General features: G+C 46.8%; 1 long non-coding RNA gene across 1 annotated transcript in view; it reads right to left on the bottom strand.

The window, feature by feature from the left end:
* Positions 1 to 787: 787 nt before the first annotated feature.
* LOC123277212 (uncharacterized) overlaps positions 788 to 18,447 on the bottom strand; it is a 60,332-nt gene continuing 42,672 nt past the window's right edge. Inside the window, exon 3 of the long non-coding RNA XR_011494508.1 lies at positions 788 to 4,666. This is a non-coding gene — a long non-coding RNA (uncharacterized lncRNA). The remainder of the gene's footprint in view (positions 4,667 to 18,447) is intronic.

Below are 18,447 nucleotides of genomic sequence, written 5' to 3'. Positions count from 1 at the left end.
CAACAAACTCATATCTATTCTATCACTAAGATGAACACAAAGACCCTCCAGTAGGTCTCTCACCAACCTGACACGTCCTTTGTCTTTAATATTCCTCATGGAAAATAGAGTGATGTTTGATCTGAAAAGTGAAAATGAAACTAGCATGGGTCGTTAATCCCCACATCTCTCTCTCTTTGCTCCTTGCTATTTGCACTTGTACAACGTGCACACACCAGGCTGCAAAAGCTGCTCCAGCCTTGTAGAGCCAGCTCCCCAGGACGGCAGGGGCCAGGTCCATCCTTGCTTTCTTCTCAGCCTGTGCGGCTCCCCTGGTTTGACGGGACACCCATGGTCACCAAGCTGTGGGTTGTGGATCACTGCAAGGGGCTGTGGATCAATATGTGCCCCAGGAATAACCCATAATGCAAGAACAGAGCCTCACACACATGAATAGCGCCACCTGTCAAAGGCGTCGACGGTGCCGTGACCGATTAACGCACTCTTTCTACCTGAATCCAGGAGCGGTTTGGATCACTATTGTCTGGAAACTCTAAATGCTATCATGCTGTTTATGTGATATTTTCTTGATGTTTAAAAAGGAATCCTCAGAAAGTAAAGCGATGAGGACCGAGAAGAGAGCAGCGGTTTCCAGGTGGGGACTGGGGAGGGACCCACAGCTCCAGCGAATCTGGGGATGAGCGGGCTGATCTGTAGCCCAACTGCGGCGATGGTTACATGACTCCACGTATCTTGCAAAAGGCACAGAACGATACACCAGAAAGAGTGAGTTTTACTTTAATCATATTTAAAATTATATATTTTATTGAATTAACACATTTTAATAAATTGAACAAATAAATTTTTTAAAAAGAAATCCTCAAATGACAAAACTCTTGTATAGTGGGGAAAGATGATTCGGACAGACCCGCCACTTATGAGCTGAGGGCTGTAGATGACTAACTTAGCCTTCAGCGCGCCCTCAGCTCCACTCAGAAGGGGCTGCGGTGGAGGCGCAGACCTACCCACTGAGCCCCTCTGAGCTTTGGCTTCTGTTCTGTACAACTGAACCTGTGGGGCAGTTACAGGCATTAAGTGAAACACCTACGTCACATAGTGGCTCTGCGCCAGCGCCCTCCCGGCCTCTAGTCCCTGCTCCTCCACCAAAACATCCTGACTCCCTTTGTGGAATCCACCCTCTCAACGATCCCTCTCTCCACCCGTGATTTTCAGGGATGGGAACCAATCCCACTGACCCCCTAACCACCGTGGTGGCCTTGCAGTGACATTTAACCCAACCAGAGACCATGAGAAGGAGGAGCTTGTGAGAGAAGAAGAGCTTCCCCCTTCTTCCATAAGAGCTCAAATGACACCTGTTTTTTCCCATATGCCAGAAATGAAGGTTGGGACCCTAGGAGGTGCTGGGAGACATCTTGAGACCAGGAGGCCAGAGGCGGCCTGGAAGTGGATCAGGGAAATGAAGTAAGAAAAAATGACTCTTGGTCACATTACTGATGCCCTGGAGCAAGCCTTACGTGAGGCTGCTAATGCCCCACTCAGCTGTAGGGGAGTCAAGGTGAGTGAGATGTGGTTCCTATCATTGGGGGCTTACTGGTGTAGGGAAGACCCCCCGATCACTGCAAAACAAGGCAAGCAGCGCACACACAGGAAAACCATCACTTCCTCACGTTCAGGCGAGCTGTCCTAAGAGTGACTGCGCTAATGGTCATAGCAGCATTACTCATCGCAGCAAAAAAAGTGGAAACAACCCAAATGTCCATCAGCAGATGAATGGATACACAAAATGTGGTCTAGCCATACAATGGAATATTACTTAGCAATGAAAAAGAGTGAAGTACTGACACATGCTACAACGTGGATGGACCTGGAAGAAATTATGTTCAGTGAAAGAAGCCAGTCACAAAAGTCCAGGTATTCTGATTCTGTTTTATATAAAATGTCTAGAAAAGACAAGTCCATCGAGACAGAAAGCAGGTGAGTGGTTGCCAGATGGTGAGGGGAGGTGGGAATAGACAGTGACGCTTAATGAGCGTGGGTTTCTTTCGGGGATGATGAAAGTGTTCTGTAGTTAGATAGTGGTGATGGTCGCACCACACTGTGAATGTACTAAAAGCCCCTGGATTGTGCACTTTAAAATGGTTAAAATGGTGAATTTGTGTTGTGTGAATTTTGCTTCAATTTTTTTTTAAACTCCATTAATCTGTTTTTTTAAATTTCTGCAGGGGCAGCATCTGGTCAGGGCTCCTTTGTCAGAACAATGTGGTTGAGGTTAGGAAAGTAAACTAAATACCTGCTCACAGCGGGGAGGGGAAATGTTCTGAATCGACTCAGAAACACAGTGGATCCAGTGGGAGTTCAAGTACGTCTTTAATCTGTTTTTAAATATGTCACAGAGAGGATCTTAAATCAAAGGCTGTAGGAAAGTGTTGCCAGTTCCATCAGAAACCCTTCCAAGGACAGGAAGCAGAGGAGTGGGGAGGAACCTGATGGGCTGATGCCTTGCTTGCTCTTCGTTTTTAACCCCTTGATCACGGTTGCAGAGTTCTGAGTAGAGGGACCTAACACAGTGCAGGGCCTTCCCCATGGCCTTTGTTCTTGAGGCCCTTTAAGGAAAACAAGAAAATCCCATTCATAACATGTCTGTTCACCATAACACAGCCCTCGAGAGCATGAAAATAAGTGATTGCTTATCTTAGACCCAGAACCATCTGCCACTGCAACCCAGAGAAGCGGTGCACTGATGGCAGAAGCGCCATGCAGGAGGCCACGTTTAAAACACACGCATCACACTTTATGTAAAGGTCAAAATTAATGTTACGTTGAAAACATTTTTCAAAGTACAATTATCTTGACTTGTGAAGCGAACCAAATTCCTATTAGGTTTATAGTCTCAGGTTTAAGCTGCACACATTTCACCAGAAGGGCCTCCCTGATCAGTGGAAAGCTGAACTAAAGAGATGTTAGAAGGACCCCTCCAGCAGGCTGTCCTTGTCCATGCTCATCTGTCGTGCTCAGCCTCCAGGGTCAGGCAAGAGCGCCTTGTCCCCATGCATCCTGCAGCTATGTCACCTTACGCTCTTGCTCTCTTTAGCACAGATGAGTCCCTTCCCTGTTGGCTGGCGTCTGCATCTGGGAGCCCCTGACCACTGCAGCAGCAAGGAGCACCCACGCCTCACTGGCCCACAGCCGGGGTCACAGCCACTGACAACGCCAGTCTGGGACAACCGTCTTCCAGAGATGGACAAGAACCCACTGCGTGGTGTGTCTGCCCTGCCCAGCGTCTCCTCCAGCGGTGCCTGGAAGGTGGACAGCCCCACGTGGGAATGCCCCAGCTTATTAGTTACCTACACTGGGTAACAAACACAAGCCTAGCAGCCTTGAGCAACACTGATTTATTATCACACACTCCTGCAGCTCTGCAGTCCTAAGGGCACGGCTGGGCTCTCACAGGCTAAGTGAGGTGTCGGCCACACCGTGCTTTATCTGGAGGCTCTGGGCAAGGCCCACTTCCAGGCTCATTCAGGCTGTTGGCAGAATTCAGTTCCCAGTGGCTGTAGGACTGAGGTCCCCATTTCCCTGTTGGCCATCAGCTAAGGACTGTCCTTAGCTCTGGAGGGCGTTCTCAGTCCTTACTCATGACCACTCCACCCCAAGGTCAGGGATGTAGAGCCTGCCCGTCGCCTGTGAGTCTCGTGACGGCGCCCCAGCTTGAGACTGTTCTCTGTGTGAAAGGGCCCACGTGGTGAGGTTAGGCCTGCCTGGAAGGCCTCCAGATTACAATCCAGCGCTGGTGACCTGGTCCCATCCGCGTGTGTGAACCCTCCTGCCATCCACTGTGCCATCATCGCAGGGCTACTCAAGGCCTTGGGTTTTAGGTGGGAAATCTTGGGGGGCATCTTTGAATTCTGCCTCCCACAGCCTGTGGTAAGAAATAGTGTAAGCTCAAAAGTCAAGTTCTCATTTCCAGCACCCCCAACCTCCGTTTACACACAATTTCTGGGCCTGGTGATTACGCTAATAATAATAATAACTATGACAGCCAGTGCTTGGTGCCAGGCCCTCTGCTCAGCACCCAACAAAGTAGCCTCATTCAAGACTCACAACCCTCTATAAAGCCGACTCTGTCACTGATCCCATTCTGCAGAGGAGAAAACGGAGGCTCAGAGAGGTTAGGGAATGTACCCCAAGTGACACAGGCAACATGCATGCCAGCTGCAAAGAGGTGGGGCCAGAGCTGGCGGCTGTGCTTCCACCTCAGGAACGGAGCAGTCGTGGCTAGTTTCCCCTCTAAGTGGGCACTGAGCGCCTGGGTAGAGTTCCAGACTCCTGACCCCACGCTGTGACCCACCATCACCCCCTCTGTGCTCAGCTCAGCTCCACCTTAGTGCTCCGTCCTGTCCTCCTCCTGTCAAGGTGTCTGAAGCCCACTGGCCTATAATTAAATATCACAGGGCTTTAAATTGTTTATCATTTGCTGTTGACTCATTCCGCCAAGGATTTGATAGAGCACACCAGTACACAAAAATGGTGGAAATGTGAATAAATGTTCTCAACTCAAGACCGTGGGAGAGCCAGGATAGCGTGGAAACTGAAGGCAGGTCAGCCGTCCGTGCTCCAATGTCCAACCCAGTTCCTAAAGCTGAACGTAAAGTTTTCTCTCAGCTCCCTGGTGAACAAAGAAAGAGAAAACCACAATCAGTTACAAAATGAACTCTGCAAAAGTAGACCGTGCTGGCTCCTTAGCAAAGGCCTTTCCCAACTCACAGGGCTGGAGAAAAGTGTGTCCCGTGAGCCTCCTACAAGGGGCTACGTTACTAGGGGAGAAACCCGGGGCAGCGTGCCTGAAGCGCCTGCGGGCACAGGCCCCGCGGTCGTTCCCCTCGCCGTCGCCCGGAACGAGCTGGGCCGGCACCGGACTCCACGCAGCAACCACAGCTGGGCAGGAGTCTGGGCATTCCAGGCGCTCGGCCCAGCGCACCCGGAAGAACGGAGGGTCTGCGTGTCCGACAAACGCCCCCAAGATGCCTTTCTCTCATCCAGAGTGGACACTGCCCTTCAAGTTCTCGTCTCCAACAAAGGCCTTGCGGGTAGGTATTTTCTCCTATTCTCAAAAAACAATTAAATGAGCAAGATTGGGTGGACAGACTTTTGTGAAAATTGACAAGACTAACTCAGGCCCTTACCAGCCCAGCCCAATGGGAACAGAGGTGGAGCAAGGAAGAACGGATGTGTGGGGCCAGGAGCACACACATGCATGCACACTCACACATGGACATGTGCATGCAAACGTTTGTGCATACACTCATACACAAAAAGATATACATATATGCACATACACGTATACACACTCACCCACACAATTCCAATTTCAGTATAAACACTCATGTTTATAATTTCTCCACTTTCTAGGATAGCCAAAAAATTTTAGTCCAGAAATTTTCCAAAGTAAAACGAGCAGTCACACGTCGCAAACATAGAAATATCTCAGGAACAATGCCGCACCAATCTCTAGAGTTGTGACAGAGCTTCTGGTGAAGCCATCAGAAATAAGTCACTGGAAAAATCTGAAAGTCTCAATAAAAATTCCAGGGAGCGCACAAGATCTGAACAGTCCGAGTGAGCGGAAGAGGGAAGAGGAAGCCCGCTGCCTGCGAGAGGTGGCGGCTGCCGGGCGGCCTCAGGGTGCTGCTCAGGGCCTGGCCCACCGGCTGCTGCTGCTCCTCCCACCGTGGGTCAGTCAGGAAGGCTGGGCGGGGGAGCGCCTTCATCGCCTCCCCCAGGGTGCCCTGGGTGACAATCTCAGGTCCACCTGCAAACACGACATGACTGCAGCCTGGACGCCAGGGCTTCCCGCTCTGCCAGCCTCGGGACCGTCTCCTGACTCGGATGCTCTCCGCTGACTCTCCTGAAGGTTCCCCATCGCTGAAGACAGTGACTTTGCTCTCACAGTAAGGCATCCCTTCCGCTTGGTTAATTTGTACCAGTTTCCAGCTGCATCTCGAAACTGAGCACTTTCTGACCTTTCCCTTAGAAGTGTGCTTCCTTTTTGTGTCACTCACTTGACGAGCTGGTGTGTTCTAAGCACTTTGCCTGCGTTGACTCTGTTTAATCCTTGTAACAACCTATGAGGTGGAGACGATGGTCATCCACGCTTTACCAGTGGGGAAACTGAGCCACCGGGCAGTTGAATTACTTCCCATGACATACAGCTAGAAAATCGTACAGGGACTAGCTAAATATTTTGAGGAAAGGGTAAAATGTAGACTTGAGTGCAATTTGGAAAGGATTTTGACAGTCCTGACCTCCAACCCCAGATTCCACAGAAATATCCTAGGAGAACTCACGGGGTTTTCTAGAGCATCCGCTAAAGCCATCCTCATGTCCAGGAAACCACCTCTTAACCCCATGGCCCATCCAAGTCTTTTGATGTCTGCAGCCGTCCTGGAGCCACTCAGGAAGGACGCGCATCTCTCTCGACAGCCATTTCACTTGATTCCCTCTGACCTCCACAGCCAGTCTTGTGAAGAGAAAGATTCGGCATTGGGAACTAAAGTGGAATGAGTTTGAGGAGAGAGGATTGGATGCGCCAATAAGCCCCGTGTTGGACAGAATTCTGAAGTGACCTCCATGACCCCCCTTTGAGTGCGTGATGAGATGTCATGCCTGTGACCACACTAGGTTCTATGGCATAAGGGAGATCATCCAGGTGGACCTGACCTATTCTCATGCACCCTCTCAAAGCAGAGGATTTTTCCAACTAGTGGAAGAAATGGAAGCTGGTGAGATTCCAAGTGTCAAGGATTCCAGGTGCCGTTGTGGGCTTTGAAGATAGAACAACGAGGGTGGCCTCCAGGAGCTGAGAGCAGCCTCAAGATGACAGCCGGCAAAGAAATGGGGACCTGAGCCACCAAGAATTGGGTTCTGCCACCCACCTGAATGAGCCTGGAAGTCGGTTCTCCCCCAAATCCAGCCAACAGCCCAGCTTCAGCCTGTGAGACCTGGGTTGGAGAACACCACTGAACCCAGACTTCTGCGTGTTGTTTCAGGCTGCGAAGCTCATGCCATTTGTTATGCAGTGTGGGTAACTAATACACACCCTGAGGAGTCGAAGGCAACCCCAGGCAAGGAGGTGCGCTGGAGGTGAGAAAAGACAGGTGGCTTGATAGAGGAACCTTCTGGGAAGGCTGGCCCACCTTGGGCTGCAGGGAGGTTTGGGGGGATGGACTGGAGCCTGTGGTTAAGAAAAGGGATTCTTGAAACAGACTTAGGTGTGTTTGAGTCCTGACCTGACCCCCACATCTGTATGACCTTGGGAAGCTGGCCTCCCTGTGCTTTGGCTCCTATATCTGTGCAATGGAGGTGAGGAATATGCCCAATTCATGAGCCCCTTAGAAGGACTAAATTAAAGGATTCACGTGGAACCCCGACATGATGCCTGGCCCATGGGCAGTGTCTGTTTACACAGGAAGAGACACAGCCCCCTGTTGGTGGCAGACACAATTGGGGCCCCCCAAAGTTGTCCATATATTAACCCCCAGAACCTGTGAGGTGTTGCCTTCCATGGCAAAGGGACTCTGCAGGTGTGGTTAAATGAAGGATTTTGAGATGAAGAGATTATCCTGGATTATCAGGATGGGCCCAATGTAGCCACAAGGGTCCTTATGAGAGGGAGGCAGAAGGGTCAGAGTCAGAGAAGGAGACGTGACGAAAGAAGCAGAGGTGAGAGAGAGGAAGACACCACACTGCTGGCTGGGAAGGTGGAGGAGAGGGTGGCTAGCCACGCCAAGCTGGGCAGCCTCTGGAGCTGGAAAAGGCAAGAACACAAGTTCTTCTCTAGAGCCTCCAGAAGGAGCCAGCCTTGCCTTCAGCCCACTGAGACCGATTTTGAACTTCTGACCTCCAGAATCATAACATAATAAGTTTGCATTGTTTTGTTTCGTGAGGAAGATTGTCGCTGAGCTAACATCTGTGCCGATCTTCCTGTATTTTCTGTGGGATGCCTCCGCAGCATGGCTTGATGAACAGTGCTAGGCTGCACCCAGGATCTGAACCTGCGAACTCCAGGCCTCTGAAGCATACCGTGCAAACTTAACCACTATGCCGCAGGCTGGCCCCCAATTTGTGTTGTTTTAAGCCACTAAATTTGCAGTAATTTGTTACAGCAGCTGCTGGAAACGAATGCACCTGCCCCCTGAAATCACATGCTCCTTAAGCTTTCGTGGATTTGAGCCTGGGCAGGGCCGGAGGCACACAGTAGGCACAGGGACAAAGCAGTGCTGCTGGCCTTGGTCCCAATTCTTTTGAAGGAAGTCGCCCAGGGGACCGTGTTCCCTGCAGTTCCTGTGTATACAGATGTGTGTAAAATATAGAATTACTAGAAGCAACAGGAGCCCAGTTGTTCAGAAATTCCACACTGAGCACTGCAGGCAGGAGACCATGGCACTTAGCATCTCAACCCTGAGGCTCAGAACCCCAGCCCATTGTTGGACAGAAGTCCAAGGTCACAGGTCACAGGCCGGACAACACAGAATGGAGAAGGTGAGAAGAGCAGGGAGGGTCCAGGTAGCACGGAAACTTAAATCTCGGATTGAAGGCTTCTCCAACAACTTGGTGGTGGTGCCAGGCCCCCAGCATGGTGATGCCTGGGCCTTTTTGGGGAGGTGTGTGCATGTGCAGACACCCACACACACACGCGGAGGTGCTCAACTGTTAACACACTATGTATAGTCCATGGAAAAAAATATGGGCCTAGTTGTTCCAGGCAAGCCCTTGTCACCAAGACTACAGCTGGGAGTTTCTCTGCTAGCAGTCTAGCTCCCAGGCCAGGGAGGGTTATCTGTACCAAATTTTGCCTCCCTGAGGAAAGAAACAAGATGAAGACTAGGTTGCTTCATAGGGTTGTAGGCAACTTTATTGACTGTGAAAACCTATGTGAGTAGATATTATGGTTTATTTAACAGAGCCTCAGTTAGCATTTACTATTTATTCCAAGGGAGGATTTATTTTTTATCATCCCCATTTTACAGTTGGGGAAACTGAGGCCTAGAGAGATTAAGAAATTGTCTAAGGTCCCATTGCCTGCAAGGGGCAGAGGCAGGATTTAAACCAGGTAGTTTGGCTCCAGAGGGTGTAGACATAACGTCTACACCACAGCATCACAACTGCTATGGGCTGAATGTTTGTGTCCCCCCAAAATCCGCATGCTGAAGCTCTCGTCTCCCATGTGATGGTGTTTGGAGATGGGCCTTTGGGGGATAATTAGAGTTAGATGCGGTCATGAGAGTCAGGCCCTCATGCCGGGATCAGTGCCTTTATAAGAAGAGACGTGAGAGAGCTCTCCCCATCTGTCTGCCGTGTGAGGACACAGTGAGAAGGTGGCCATCAACAAGTCAAGAAAAGAGTCCTCAGAATGGAAATTGCCTTGCTGGCACCTAGATCTTGGACTTTTCCACCTCCAGACTATGAAAAACAAATTTCTGTTGTTTAAGGCACCCAGTCTGTGGTATTCTGTTATGGTGGCCCAAGCCCACTAAGACAGATTTAGGGCTAAGGCAGTGACCTATTTTATAGAAAGTGATCACTACAAAATGGCCCACGGTGACTTACTAGCATCACCTTCCTGCTTCTGAACCACCCGCATCTTACAGTAAGCAGGAAGGCGTTCCAACCAGCTCATCCTTGGATCCCACTGTGCCCTCCTGCCTTCCTCACAGGCACAGGGAGCTGGGACATCGGGCTCCTGCTCATCAGCACCCAGGAAGCCAAGATGTTCCTGAAAACTGGGTCCCAGCCACAGGAACCGCCACCCTTCCTGCCCTGCCCCATATCCAGCGTCAGTGCCCTGCCCGTGTCCAGCGTCAGTGTACCAGAGACAGCCTGAATACTAGTTGCAACTGGAGCCTGCGAGATCCTCAGCTTTGTTTAGAAGAAGGAGAGGAGAGAAGGAGAAGAAGGAGGAATAGCAGTTAGTGGACATCTGCCAACCACACACGTCGGATGCCCCACCTCACTTACACCCGTCTTCTTCTTGCATTACTTCTCATGGGGTAAATCTCACTTTCCAACATGAAATCCAAAGTCCGATGTCTCCCAACCTCCTCTGTCTGTGGTGAGGAGGCAGCGTGCTGTGGGCCTGCCCTCTGGAGGCACCCACGCAGGAGGACTGTGATTTGGGACTGCCAGGTGGGAAGTAGCCCCACAGGGAGGCCATGGTGTTGTCACAGTAACCAGGCACCCTGGGCTGTGTCATAAGTGCTTCATGAACAGGCAAAGGCAGGGCCCTGGGAGGGCACAGAAGGAGCCCTACCTTGCTGGGGGCCAGGGGGCCAGGAAGCAAACACATCCCAGAGAAGGGAAGAAAGTGGAAGGACATTCACAAATGTTTGTCTAATAGATCAGATGTTTAAATTAAGGAAAGTGGAAATGAAAACTAGAGAATAAACCCACTTAAGTGAGCTGGGGGAGACCGAAGAGCTGCCACACCCCCGGAGGCTGCCATGGCCGATGGCCCCAGAGAGAAGGATTCACCAGGAGATGCTCCAAACCCACAGCAGGCCAGACTGACTGTGACCCACTGACGGGGGCGCTCTTCACTGTTTGCTCAAGGAGAACACCCTATTGTGCAAAGAATCCAAGTTACCCTGCAGACAAAAGGTAAGTGAACTCCGAAAGAACATAACCCCGCCAGCCCCTCCTCTACACCAAGGTTGTCCTGACGACAGCTGGTGCTTTCCCACCCGTCAGACACCAGACTGTACAGAGCATCTGCACAGGTGGCAGCATGTGTCCACATGGTTGCCTGAGAGCCTGGGCTTCAGCCCTGTGTTCGTGCAGGAGACGGACGTGGGTCCAGAATCCCCAGGGGCCAGCAGGTCTACCAGCGTCTCTTCTGAATGCAGCAATCCAAGTTGTAAAACTCTTTGAGTCTGCAACTTCTGTTCTCTTTGTTGGTTTATGTTGCTGAATGTAAAATGAAAACTAAGGCAGATTGTTCCAGGCACCCTCCACCGTGGTCCTGGAGGCCAGTCTTTCAGGAAGCGTTCCCCCAATAGCAACCAGGGAAATTGGCATCTGAAAGCCCAGATTCTGAAGTCTCCAGTTCAGACAGTGTCACTGTTAAGTGCTACCTGGGGCTTGACTGGGAACCACAAGGTGGGAAAGATGCTCGTAGTTCGTGTCAAGACCCAAACGGGATGCACTTTGCTCTGAAACTGTATCCCAGTGCACTGGGTCTGCAAGAATGGAATGGTTAAGGAGGCAAAGACTGTTTTGCCTTCTCTAATTCCTAAAATTCCAGTAAAATAAAAGGGTCATAAGCCAAAAGGCATAATAAATTGTGAGCTTCCCCTCTTGAGAGGAGAGCAGCCAGAGATTAATCAGGGAGACAGAACGTGGAAGATGGTCCAGACATGTAGGCCCCGGGTCTCAGCACCAGGTGCTGGGTCAGAGAAGATTGCACACAGCACCCTTGGAGGGCTGTGGCACTCGGTGGTTAAATGCAGGGCTGGGGGTCACTCTGCCCAGGGTTCAGATCCCAGCTCTGCCCACTGCAAGTGTGGCCTCTCTAGATGTCAGTTTCTTTATCGTGGGCTTGTTTATGGGGTTAAATGAGAAAATTCATGTGAAAACTCAGTATAATACCTCTCACTTAAATGTTAGTGATTACTCTCCAACAAACCCCACAGATCAGCACATTTCTTACTCTTGAGGCAGTAATACGTGACGTCTTCAATAAATATTCCTGAGCTGGTGGGTACTGCCTTGATTATAGAGAACCATCACATTTTATCAGAACTGATTAATTAAGGTAATCATGATGAGCTTCTTTTTGAAATTAAGAGGCCTTTTGGGATGTGTTTATATTACAACATATTGAACATATTTTTTTTTCCCCTGAGGAAGATTCGCCCTGAGCTAACATCTGTTGCCAATCTTCCTCTGTTTTGTATGTGGGTTGCTGACACAGCATGGCTGACAATGAGTGGTGTAGGTCTGTGCCCAGGAACCAAACCTGGGCCTCTGAAGCGGGGCACGCCAAACTTAACCACTAGGCCACAGGGCTGGCCCCCACATCGAACATTTTTTTTGCGTCCTTTGGCACTTTTCCAACTGGGCATCTGTTCTGTAGAAAATGTATGGAGTTTCCTTCTTTTTGTGATTTCACTAAAATTCACAAACAGTTAAATTCTTATCTAGATAGAGAGTTAGTCTATGGGACTTCTCCTAATTTTAGTTTTAGATGCAGATTTCAAGGTAGACTTCCCACTTTGCTTGTTGTGTTTTGGTAAAACATTCAGAAATCTACAGCAGGTGAATATTGTCTTAAGGAAAGAGAAGGAAATGAAAAATTCATTCCTTCTTCTGTTCTTGTTTATCAGTCATGATCAGATGCATGTATCAGAAACCTCTCTAGCTAGTTTGAGCAGGAATCAGGCACCGACCAGGACTGAAGGAACAGCTGCTAAGCTGGAAGGAAATGCAGAACAGAACTGGCCGCCCTGGAACAACCAGGGAAGGAGGAATCCGGAGCCACGATCCCAACCACTGCCTCCAGAACACAGCCTCCAGCAGCATCCAGGGGAGAGGAGGCAGAGGTTGGCAGTCAAATGGAGATGGAGAGAGGAAAGGGAAGGAGAGAAGGGAGGGCAGGAGAGGTCCAGGAGGAAGCGAGGAGGCGTGAGGGGGAAGAGGTCCAGGAGGGGAGAGAGGAGGGGTGAGGCAGGAGTGTTCCAGAAGGGGAGAGAACAGGAGATGGTGTTGGGAATGGTTCTGACCAACGAAGCATAAGATGAAGTTGGCTGTGAGTCTCGGAGTGGTCCATTCTCCTAAAATGCTAACAGTGGGCAAGGACATTCCCCTCCTCCCTCTGGATGTTGCCCTGTGTGGATGTGATGACTGCAGCTCCCCTCCCCCCACCGGGAGCCCTGAGCGGGTCAGGTGGCAGGTCAGAGGAGTGTCCTTGACAGCCCCATGGAGGTCCAGGGCAAGGACAGGTTAACATAATTGTTACTGGCTACAAACATAGGTTCCTTAAGGGAAAAAGGTTTTCTTAAATCTGCAAAAACAAAACACCAAAAAAATCAGCAATATTTCAAAGAAAAGTCACAAAAATTATAATCATCCGTATCAGTCTTTAGTTTCATGTAACCAACTCTTGATTTTCTGCTGGCACTTTCGTGAGGCCATCAGTTTTTCAGTTACAATTCTGTAATTTCTTACCCAACCCAGTTTATAATCTGAAAGTTTATTGGAAGTCTGTACTCTAGAGTGTTAGAGTTCTTTCCGTGAATTTTTCTGAAGATGCAATGTATTTTGCAAAAGCATCGGAGTAAAACAATAACTGTCTGTAAACAAAAGGACCCCAAAATGGCAGCTGACAAAGAACTTAGCTAATTGGTGACATTTAACACTTTAAAATAATCAGACCTATGACTGATAACCAGGACAGATCAGAATTTAGTAATGTTATATAATTTTAAAACGTTTATATCAATAACATTTGCCAATACAATATCATAGGTCCCCACGAAGCAATGTTTAATTATCCTTTTAACTATGGTGACAGTTAAAGAATTTTAGGTGAATGCAGAGAATTAAATAGCTGTAAGAAAAACCTTAGCATCTGTGATTAAGGACCTGATAAAAACAATATAGGAAATTTATTTTGATAAAATATAAAATCTCTATCATTCTGGTAGACTACTCAAAGGAAAAACCTGTCATAATTTTTTACCAAGAACAGCCTCAAAGCTTGGAGAAATTATCCTTTTAAGAAAAAAAAGACCAAGTTTTAATTTTGTACCAGTGTACTTTGACATTAAAACTCATTTACTAAATTGGATTTAGTTTAATCTTAGCCAACTTGGCCAGGCATAAAACTCCTCAGGATTTTACTTTTACAAACTTGTATCACTTACTTTTTATATTTAGAATTTGTCCCTGGTTTTTTCTTTCCTTCTAGTACTTTAGGACAAATTTATCTTTCTTAACCCAGCAAGCAAAAATACTTTAATTTTTATACCTTCTTACTGAAAACATACATTTTACTTTCCTTGAATATGGAGATGGTTTTTTAAATTAATTTTCAGTAGCTTTAGTTATGTATCTTAATCAGAATCTCTAACCCTTATAGAACCTAGTAAAAACTAAAAAGCAATTATGAACTTTTATATTAACATTGTAAACTTTTTTTATAATTTTTAGAAACATGTCACACTACAGTAATAAAACACAAGCCGTGTTTACTAATAGACCTAAACACTTTTTAGTTTCTCTGTAATAAGAAGCCAAAAGTAGATAAACTTAGACATATTTGGCAATAATGTTTCAGTGTCCCATCCTATCTGAAAACAAACGACATACTCAACAGATTTTATCATTTAACTTAGTAAAACTCTAAAGTTTTAAGTTACCAAAAAGATATCAGAAGTTATTTTTAAGCGTATATACCATAAAACATAATTATTGTACTCAAAAACTTTTCCCCTTTTTTATCTATTTAAATTATTTCTTTTTAGCAATTATGTTTAGATTATTCCCAAAGACTTCGTGTGACATCAAAGCAGTTAGCCATCATCTTAAGTACATACATCATAATACATAATTATTGTTAAAAAGTTTCTCCAAAAATTCTCATCCTTCTACATTTATTCAGTTTACCTATCTTCAATAATTATATTTAGATCCTACAAAAACCTCATGAGACATTAAACAAAATCAGCTATTATTCTAAGTTACTACTCTTGCTGACAAATTTTGTAACAGAGTAACGAGCTCATTTGACCAGTGAACCCAGGCTGTATGCCTGCATCATGTCCAATGCTGATAACTTAGAGGACATGCCTATTTTAATCAAACCAGCAAACTTCAACAGGCTTTCATTCATCAATGATCATTTTATATTATGTTAAATAATTCTCTCTTTTAGAAGCGTCTGTATATTAATCAAAGACCATATTCCATTATGAGAGATGTTGAATGCCCTCTTTTAAGGGTGACCCCTAAGGTGAGCTCATCTGAAACAGAGATTCCCCAGAATGGCCATTACAATTTCAAATTGTCTCAAAGGTGCACTTATTTTCACTTGTCTTCCTTAGATCAGGAATTTCGAGGAGTTGAAGCGAAGCTCAGCGAGAGAGGTGAGAGGAGACGCAGACTGGGCTTCCGCTGTTGGCACGTCTAATTAGTTAATTATTTTCTCTTAAAGAGGCAGTGACATATTCCTGATTTTATTTAGAAGCCTCAAAAAATTAAAATAGGTTTCCTGTTGTTGTAGCTGGCTTTGTACAACTGCATATGTAAATACATCAGTTTGGGTGAACTGAAATTGGCCCATTTTAAAGTGAGCTGTCCTTTGGCATGTTTAATTAACATTGCCTGAAGGGTAGATTTCTACGCTCTTACAGTATCAGGCAGGGGAAACGGTCCCCAGTGAGACATAATGTTTACCCCCACAACATAATCTATAACACAATCAGGCAAAAGAGATATAATCATGTTACATAAAGTCCTGTTAAATATACCAACTTCTACAAAACTTTATCTTAATTTTACCCACTCTTACGCTTCTAATTATAACTTATATTAGAATTCCATAACAAGTTCCAGTATTATGATATTGCATAGGGGAAGCATTTCTAGCCAGTCATAACATTTATTTCCAAAAAAACCCAGGCAAAGTCAACATAACCTCTTCACAGAATACTAGCTTAAACACTTTAATCTTTAAAGTCTTACCAGCCTTAGCAGCCTAACTGTTGCCCTAAACAATTGCTGGTCAAGTTTCTCACTGTGATTTCACCCTCCCGACTTTTTAAATTTTTCCAAACTGAGGTGAATAGAACAGGCCTGTCTGATGTCCTTTAATGTTGGGGGGCAGCAGGGGGATCATTTAGCCTACCCAACCGTAGGCAGTGTTTTATTAAAACTTTTGTTTTAACTTTATTTATGTCTGTCCTATTTATCCCATTTTCCTTTTTAATAACTAGCTAAAGATTTCCATCCTGTTGGTATGAGCTCTGTGACTCTTCCCTTTCTGATTTCTCTTTGTTAACTTAATGTTTCCATTAGCATCTGTAAGACCACGCATGAGAAGAAACTGAGACCTCAAGTTTGATTAAGTTCTTAAGACTAGTCATTCCATTTCCCCTTTAATTTGGTCTTCTCATAGGTACCAATAAAACAACTGTTTATGACAAGAGCTCTCCAAAAGTTTCCCAACTTAAGGATCCATTGTTTATCATTTTCTCTCCAGAGTTTAAAAGAATATTGTGGCCATACGGTGTTACAAAAGAAAATCATCTCTTTTAGACGTTGGCTTATAACTATAATTAGACTATATACTCAGAATCAGCCCCAGTGGGCTCCACTTGGGGACAGACAGCACGTTTCCCATTCCGATACACAGAGACAGACAGATACACAGATCCAGACACAGAAAAACCAGACACCAGTTCATCTCTTCTCCTGGCTGACATCACCCGAAATAAAAACCCTTCCCTTGCTATAAGCCTGGCATTCCAATTTTTATTTGGCCCCTCTTGTGTGGTGGGTGAGGAACTTATGTTTGTAGCTGCTGACATAATCACTTTCCTTCCTGAGAAAGAACACAGTAAATCTTTTTTTGTTTTACCTTAGGAAAAATTGACAGTTTAATTAGAACTAACTGGGCAGGGGCCAGCCCCATGGCTGAGTGGTTAAGTTCTCTCCCTCTGCTTCAGCGGCCCAGGGTTTCACTGGTTCAGATCCTGGGTGTAGACATGGCACTGCTACTACTCTTGCTGAGGCGGCATCCCACACAGTACAACCAGAAGGACCAACAACTAGGATATACAACTATGTACTGGGGGGCTTTGGGGAGAAGAAGAAAGAAAAAAGATTGGCAGCATATGTTAGCTCAGGTGCCAATCTTTTAAAAGAAAAAACTAACTGAACAAGCAAGGGGAAACTCAACAGTTTAATGAGGATTTCTGGAATCTGCCTACTGACTGCCCTTTACATAGGTAATAAATTATCTTCCTCCTGAAGCCAATCTGAGTTAGCATTTTCAGTTATTGTAGCCAAAGGCGCTGTCATTGAAAGTCCACTGACCTACCCTTGGACTGTTGCGCAAAGCCCTCTTACAGCATCCCAGACAACAGAGGGTCTGTCCTGCGGTTAGAAGTCACTTTACAACAGAACTCCACAATCATTTTCTAAACTGATTTCAATATTTAGTAAAGCAAGACAAGGGGGCTTTTCTTTACATTTAGCCCAAATGTGCCATGCTCAACTTCAAGCCTAGCTTATTTCCAGTACCAGGACCCTGAAGATGAGCATCCGTCCCTTCTGGCCAGTTCCCCTGCAGCTCTGAAACCCATTTGCCTCAAGCCGTAATACCTACTCTGGCTGCCAGGTTGGCCCATTCAACTACATCGTTTGCATTCTTTGTTTTCAAAGAAATTTGCCCCTGCAACTGTCACATTTCATTGAATCTGAAACTCTGTCAATACATAAGACCACAATTTTATGTACTGCTAAGTAAGAAACCCTCTGCCAGGAAAGCTACGACATGCCATTGACTCTACGGCCTATCCTGACTTTGGAGATGCTAAAATGTGTTTTAAAATGTGTGCATCTCAGAATCGTTGAAAAAATGATAATTCATCTTTGCACAGATGTCCCTGAAAAATCACAAAGGAGGTGGAGAGGCTGTCACGAGCTAGTTGACCAGAGGAACTCAAGGGTGGGTTTAGAAGCATTTAATTGTTGTTCCAAATTGTTTTTTTCCTTTTGTTATGTTAAGGAGATGCCACCAGCAACCACCTGGAACCGGACCAGGCCTCACCGCAAGACCTCACCTGTGACCTTTGCCTTATTTTGAAGGGTAAGAGCCCTCCAGGAGGAGATTAGGCCTTATTGCAATCACCTGCAGTGTGTGTGGAAGCACGATTTCAAACTGAGCTTGTGCAAGAGGATTCCCACCTCTCCCTTGGGAATATTCATTCCCCATCCCAAATAAAAGGTTCCTGCTTCCCGTGGTTCGGGGACGCCATGACTCTGGAGATGATTCCCCTGGGTCTCCTTTTTGCTGCAAACATACTTCACTTTGTGGGACAGCTGCTTCTGGTGGGGAGTCTGATGTGACTCGCCAGGAGGGGACCTGCTTCAGTGTCATCAGTAACCAGACGGTTCATACCACGTTGCCTCCTGTCATTAGGAGAAAGCTGACCCTGTGAAACAGCACTGTGCTGGGCCACATGGCGTCTTGTTACCTACAGTTGCCCTCCGGAAGCTGGGTGTCCACCGAGCATCTGCCTGGGCCCTGGTCTATGGAGCAGCCTGTCAGGGGCCTTTGGCGCCTGGAGGTCTCTGAATGCCTCTTTGTAGTGTGCATGCCTTTCTTCCCCACATCTCTGAGTGTGAGGACATGCCAGGGCTGGTGTGGAGTGTGCAGAGTGCACTTTACCA

This window comes from Equus asinus, chromosome 15 (assembly GCF_041296235.1).
Source record: "Equus asinus isolate D_3611 breed Donkey chromosome 15, EquAss-T2T_v2, whole genome shotgun sequence".
In the NCBI taxonomy this organism is placed as follows: domain Eukaryota; kingdom Metazoa; phylum Chordata; class Mammalia; order Perissodactyla; family Equidae; genus Equus; species Equus asinus.
The sequence above is the reverse complement of the archived record's forward strand: the minus strand, read 5'-3'. Positions and strand labels throughout refer to the sequence as shown.